Below are 8,224 nucleotides of genomic sequence, written 5' to 3'. Positions count from 1 at the left end.
CACAGCACTAAAATGATGACATGATACTAGTAACGTTGTAACAAATGTTAACATAACAATGCTGATTTCTCTTGCTTCCATCTCTCTCTCTCTCTCTCTCTCTCTCTCCTACTCCTCTCTCCCCCACTCTTTCTCTCTCTCTTCCTAACCCTCTCTCCTCTCCCTCTCCCCTCTCCTCTCCCTCCCTCTCTCTCCTCTCTCTCTCTCTCTCCCTCTCTTCTCTCTCTCCTCTCTCTCCTCTCTCTCTCTCTCTCCTCCTCTCCCTCTCTCTCTCTTTCTCTCTCTTCTCTTCTTCTTCTCTCTCCACTCATACTCTCTCTTTCTCTCTTTCTCTTTCACTCCATTTCTTTTCTTGCTTCCATCCTCTCACTTCTTTCAAAACAAAATCACGAGACTTTCCATCCCCGGCACGTGTATTTGAGTATACACATTATATTCTATGAAGCTTATACAAAGGGAGAGTGTAACGCCGCAGCACTGATAATATATTGCTGATATAACCCTTCTTTCCCCCTCTCCCTCTCACTCTTTCCTCTCTCTCTCTCCTCTCTTCCATTTTCCTTCTTCCTCTTTCCCCCTCTCCCTCTCACATTTTTTTCTCTCTCTCTCCTCCTTCCTCTTTCTCCCTCTTTCTCACATCCTTATCTCTCTTTTCCCCTGTCCCCTTTCCTTCCTCCCATAAAATTGAAAGGACGAACAAGTTGTTGCCGAACCTTTGTTGCATAATAAGATTATGCAAATATTTGTCTTTGTTTTGACATGTCTGCTGTTGTCTTTGTCATTATTACTATCATTATCATTATTATTATTATTATCTTTATTACTATTATTATTATTACTATTATTATTATCTTTATTACTATTATTATTATTATTATTATTATTATTATTATTATTATTATCATTATTATAAACGTCACACACACACACACACACACACACACACACACACACACACACACACACACACACACACACACACACACACACACACACACACACACACACACACACACACACACACACACACACACACACACACACCTGTACTTATCTATTTATGTGAACAAAATGTACAGATTACGTTACAGCAAGAACGAGAATTTACTGCCAGTGAAATATTTTCTGCATCTGCTAAACCGGTGACACAATTCCATGTAAAATTAATGAACATACTGTCATTATGATTATTTTTCTCTTATTTCAAGATTCACTCTTTATGTCTTATTACACCTGGTAGTATTTGGTGTACTTAAGAACTCTTCAAAGTGATGCCACAATTGTGTAATTCAGTGGTGTACTGTATTGAAGTTAATCGCTATAACTGTGCTTGACTTTGGGCCACACAACATTTTCCTGCAATTCTCATGTAAAATCCCATGCAAGAAGGACCTCACCTTTATGCGTCTTGGGTTGTGCAGTTTCTCACGATCGTGGCACAAACTTTTGTCTCTCCGCTGAGTGTGTTAAAAGATCTTGTTGCAAGAGTATCAGAAGCATGATGAATTCATATCGTGCGTATTAATGAATTTCCGCTTGTCAATATTTACCTGTTTGTTTATTATTATAACGAAACGATTTTTAAATTACTTTATATATCATGTGTTTTGACAACGCCCCTTGTATAATTATTTACCAAACTGATACGTTTTATTTATGGCTATTTACGTTCTTCTTAATTTATTAGCGGGCCAGAAATTTGGAGACTTACTTGCAATATTTGTGTTTAGCAAGCTGAAACAACAGTTTATTTCCTCATCTCTACTTACATCACATATATATGTATCGTGACAACCTACCTGATTTCACAGATCATGTTTCACTGCGTGTCAAATTGTCTTCGAAGGCATTCGGTACAAAGATGACACTCCCAACACATGAACAGCACATATACCTTCTGTTAAATTTCTTACTCTCTATATTAGATCTTTCACTTTCCTTCTCCAATTTCTTTGATATCCAAGAGAACAAGTTCAGGTATAATAAGTAAAATAATTCACAGATGGATGGCGTATGATATGATAGATAAATAATACATTTTCACGTAGCGGTGGCATCAATATTTTTTGTCCTATATTTCATCGCATACCTGTTATCAAGGAAGAACATAGCGGTTATATTTGTGAACAATGTTTATCGGGACTTCTCTCTTCCGAACATGGAACATATCTGCCCAAGGCCAATGCCTGTTTGTTTATTTTTCGTGAATGGATGTCCCCGTCACCCTAGGACCACTACTATACGCAACATGAGAGTTTGGGAGTGACTCATATTTGACCGCAATCTCACGCCACGCAGGATATACTCGTATAATTTGTATTGCATCTGATAACTAGATGAAGAGTGATTATAATGTTATGTTTGTTAATAGATGTTTTACGTCCCTTAACTAAAACGAAGTGAGTCAATTTGACCTGGAAGGCTTTATATAACTGAATATACTGTTGGGCTCCAAAATATATTTTCCAAGTCTCTCACGCACGCACACCGCTGCGAATATCTAAAAACTTCATGGAATAACTTTTCAAAAGCTTCGCATACTTGTCCATGGACTTGTTCAAGGAGTGCAAAGAAGCAGAGGGGGGATTCAGCACAAGCCTCGAGCACGTCATGAAACCAGAATTATAGAATGAAAATCCCACCAGTGGGAAACTGGGTCTCAAGATGGGTGAAATATCTGTAGAAGTGGATAAGTGGATGATGGATAAGGAAGGGAAAAGGGAAGACGTGAAAACATATGCTGCCACAAAGAAAAGGTCATTTCAAACCTAGCGTGACTAAAAGACAGCTGGTAATATGTATGAGTAATTTTTCATCGACTGATATAGCCATCATATCTAGCCATAATAGAACTGTCAGTAACTTTTGATTCTGACATCTTTCACATCTATTAATACATCATATACTGTCCTAAATAACAGCCTTTTTCTTCTATATTTAACAGAGTTTTCATCAAAATCTGTTCGTGACATCCTTCAGCAACAGCAACGCCTAGGTAACACAGCTACCTTGGCCACAAGGTTCAATTCTCGTCTGTTTTCAGTCTGCACTGGCCAACGCAGCTGCCTTCATCTTGCTCTAAAGTATATGGAGATTGCGCTTGTGATGGCCGCACTAGGCCTTATATGGCTATAACAACCTTGTAAAGGTGAATAGCTCAGTAACTGTAATACCGATAATGATGATAATAAAACGAACAGTGATAATATCATTAATAAAGCACATGCTGATAACAACAACAACAGCAACAATAGTAATAATGATAATGATTGATATTAATAATAGCAACAATCGTAGCAATGACAATAGTAAATTATACTTGTAATGATAAAAACAATAAAAATTACAATAGTGATGATGATAACAAAAAAAAAAAAAAAAAAAAAAATAATGATAGTAGTGATAATAACAATAATGATAATAATAGTAATAATAGTAATGTTATTAATGATATTAATAGTAATGATAATAATAGTAATATTAATGATAATAATAGTAATGATGATTATAACAATAATACTATGATGATAATAGTAATAATACTGGTGATGAATATAAAAATAATAGTGATAATAAAGATGATGATTATAAGAATAATGGAGATGACGATTATAATCACGATGTGATGATAATGATAATAGTATTGATAAAGATAATGATAACAGTAATAATAATAATAATGTTAATGACAATGATGATGGTGGTAGTGGTAGTGATAATAATAATAACAATGGTAATGACAGTATTAACAACAGTTTTTTTTAAAGGTAGGTTCATGTTTGAGCCGCCGTGGTCACAGCATGATACTTAACAGCATACAACAACAATAATATAATTTTCTCCCACCAGTTCATCGTTCACAACACTCACAACATCCTCACAACACTTTGATCACTACTGTTATGGTGAGATAAACCCAGACTCCTTTTTACTTAGCTGGAATTAATACTATAGAATATACAGCTATATAATATTCAAACATCAGTTGTTTGTATGCCTGTCTGTTTTTTGTGGTCTCTCTTTGCCTCTGTCCTTGTTCCCATTCAAGGCTTTGTGATTCTCTCTCTCTCTCTCTCTCTCTCTCTCTCTCTCTCTCTTCTTCTTCTTCTTCTTCCTGTACCACCTCTCTCTCTTTTCATCTCCCTCCTCACTCTCCTTTTCCCGCCACCTGTCTCTTTAGCTCTTTCTCTCTTTCCCGTGTACCCTCTCTTTCCCAGCTTCGCTCTCCTCCCTTCCTCCTTTTCTCTCTTTCTTCTTTCAAAGCATTGCCACGGAGCTTCGCAGTTGGTCTCCAACAAACGCGCTCGTGTTTACAGATTATACCAAGATTATATAAATGGAGAGTGTAAAGCCGCATCATGATAACCCATACATAACACTGATATTACCCCCTCGACCCTCTTTGTTTCTCACGTTATAATTGAAGGCTTGCGCATCCAAAGGTGTTCTCAGACAAATTGCCCGAAAAAAACATCTATCAAGTGTTTTGTCAGTTTAAGCTTTCATCTATATAATTAGTATGGATATGTTCACATTAAAGCATTACATTTATCTTATCCAGTTATCTCAAACACGAAACTCCTCGAACGAATATATATGCGCAGTTCCTCACGATCATGACACGAGCATTTGTACAGTACTTAAATATCAGATTGATAAAATCGAACAGGGCATTTTGAGAATGACTGTGTATATTTACCAGAACTAAATAGCTGCTTAAATGCGAGTCACTTTATGCTGTAAATCTTTTCTTAGATGATAATTGATTCTGATAATTTACTCAGTTAATCATTATAATGATTAACTCAGTAAATTATTCATCGGACTGATATATATATATATATATATATATATATATATATATATATATATATATATATATATATATATATATATATATATTTTTTTTAATAGCTTATTAGTTCAGAATATACACTAATTACCCGTGCGTACGTCTCAACATTTATTGCAGCATTATAAGTTTTGAGAAATCACTAGCAATACATATGTATATCAAACGAAAATAACTTTATATAAAATAAAATAACGGTTTATTTTTCGAAATGTATTAAATCACGCCTTGCCTTCACAAGCAGTTGTTAACGCCAGGGTGACACGCATCCCTTTTGCTTACTCTGTTCTGTCACTTTCCTTCTTCGATTTCTTTGATTTCCAGGTTTATTACCTCCACAGTGAAGGGAAAAGGAAATCAAAGTACACTTACACAGGGTCACAAAAACATGCTTTTTCCACTACATAGTGATAGATATTTGAATAAAAAAAACTGATAATAATGATGATAAAAAATAATAACAATAAATATAATACTAAATCTAACAACTGTACTACAATTTCCTCCTTCCAGTTCATCTATTGCGGCAGACCATAACCTCAAATATTTTGATCTCTACTGTTTGTGGTGAGATGCAGCCAGACTCCTCGGTACCTAGTTGGAATTGATAACGATATAGCTCCCTGGTATTTAACCATCAGTTGTATGGCTGTCTGTCTGTTTTTTCTTCGTTGTTTGTCTTTGTCTCTGTCCATGTTCCCATTTAATCTTTATAATTTTCTCTCTCTCTCGCTCTTTCTCTCCCTTCCTCTCTTCCGTTTACTTCTCTCCCTCCCCGTTCCCCTTCCTCTTTCTTTCTTCCTTCAGAGCGTTACCCCCGTATTTCGCAATAGTTTTCCAGCAGTGGTGTTTGCAGTTATATACCTTATCAAGATTGCATAGTGGAGATTGTGAAGCCGCATCACTGATAACGGCCCATATATACCACTGATGTCACCCCTTCGCCCCTTTTGTCTCACGTCCAACCTCCATTACAAATGACTAATTGTTTTTCTGTTCTGATATATTCATTTTATTGTAAATTTCCCATAAATGTTGCTTTATTGTGCTAATAATAACAATAATTATGATATTAATAATGGCAATTATTACTCATCATTATCATTATGATTACTGTTACTATCTGTACTGTCACTACCATTATTCATTGTCGTTATTACAAATGCTATAAATTAAGGCATGATCGTCTAAAGGTATTCTCAGACCAAATATCCGAAAATACGTATCATTACATCACTATCGTTATTGTTATTGCCGTTATTATCATCATTAGCCTTATTATCCTTACTATTATCATCTCTAGTATTGCAACTTGATACCAATGTTATTATTATCATTATTATTATTAAAAGTCTATTTTTGATCCACCCTAATTGTCTACATTATCATTATCATTATTACTATTATTATGAAAACTATTATCATCATGTTTTGTAATCGTTATAATTACTATTATATTTAATATTATCATCATCATCATCATCATCATCATCATCATTGTGGGTATCATTATTGTTAATTTGATTATTGTTCTTGTTATTATGGTTATTATTACTATAATTGCTATTACTCCTACTGCTACTACTACTACTACTATTATCATTGTTATCAGGGTTATTGTTGCCATCATTATTATCAGCAGCAGCAGCATAAGTATGGTTATTATTATTATTGTTATTGGTATCATTATTGTTTTTTATCGCCATTACTATTATCATCTACAGTATCATGGCTACCATTGTCATTATAACTAATATTGCCTTTAGTTTATCATTGATTTAGTTTTTTTATTATCAAATATACTTATAATCTCAAGTAATCCTACTTTGTATGTACCTTGGAAACACACTTTCCTATTAGTATTCATTATAGAAGTTACCCCGTAGCTTCTTCCTAAGTCAGTTAAAATGATCTCATCCAGTCAATTCCAATATAAAACTTCTCGAACGCATGACCTCATTTGCATGCGATTCAGGTCACGCAAATCCTCAGTCACGATACAAGCCTTTGTTCTTCCGATTGGTGTGTTAATATTTAAATTTGTTATATGAATTGCATAGTTTTTTGAGGATTTAGGCTTGTGTTTACCAGAACTATATGGTTGTTTCGTTACAAGTCAAAAACATATTAAATATTTTGTTTTTAATTCCCTAATGCGTCATATGTTTTGACAATGCGGTATGTATTATCGTTTACCAGATTGAAATATTACTTACTTTATAGTTCTTTATTTATATCATCCAAAAAAGTATTTTCAAAATAATTGCGGGATCATACATTTTGAGAATTTACTTGCAATATTTGTGTTTACCAACTTGAAGTAAACAACAATTTGTATCATATGTATGTATATTCCATCTAGTTGATCAAACAAAGTATCTTTTTATTGTCTTCACAGGCAGTCGATTCATAAAAATAACTCCCTCAGCATTCATTCATCTTACACTTCTTTCAATTACTCAGTCTGTTACTTTTTTTTCTCAATTTCTTTATTTTCGTGATAATGAAGAAAAAACACAATACAGTTATTTACGATAAAATTACACATTTCTCGAGTAAATGGTAGAAAAAACTTACATCGTGATGGTAAAAGCATAGGAGGATTTCGAAACTGTTTTCATTTTCAATAAATTTAGTTTGTGCGCTGTAGGTTTTTCTACCATGGTACCAACACGATAGTGTTTTACCATTCACATATGACTGATATGTAAAATCATATCATGTTTGTCACCCCAGGATAATATATTATATAATTTTACTAATGGGTTAGATTTGTTGGAAATTACATGTTTATAACAAAACACATCCCTCTTACTCATCAATAAACGCCCAAGTCACCCCATAACTACATAAGTTGTGGACTTACGTATCAACCACAGTCTCACGTCACGAAGTATATACAGTTCCTATATCACATAACTAGCTGTTAATGTCATTTCTATAAAAAAAAAAAACTGTTTGCTTATAGAATATAATAATGTGAGTCAAGGTGACCTGGAATGCTTCATATAAACACACACGCAGCTGCGACCGCGTAAAAACCGTATATAACAAATTTACAAGCGCTTCGAATAGTTGTTCATAGAGATGGAAAGAAGCGAAGTGACGCAGCGTGATCACCTGCCTCGAAAATTTTCAAGAAGCTAGAATTAAAAAAAGAAAATTCCACTGAGGAGAAAATAGGTCCTAAGAGCGGAGAACTTTGTTAAAGTGATCGGCTCAGTGCAGAAAGAGGATAGAGAGAAAAAGGAAGGCCTGAGATCCGCTTGTTGTCATGATCAAGTAATTTCAAACTCTAAGGACTTTTCCAACCTCCATAGAAAGCCATGAGGGTGCTCTTTCATCGAGTAGTCTTTGTATTTAGTCATAACA

The sequence above is a fragment of the Penaeus monodon genome, chromosome 17, assembly GCF_015228065.2.
Source record: "Penaeus monodon isolate SGIC_2016 chromosome 17, NSTDA_Pmon_1, whole genome shotgun sequence".
Classification (NCBI taxonomy): Eukaryota; Metazoa; Arthropoda; class Malacostraca; order Decapoda; family Penaeidae; genus Penaeus; species Penaeus monodon.
Note: the sequence above shows the minus strand (reverse complement) of the source record.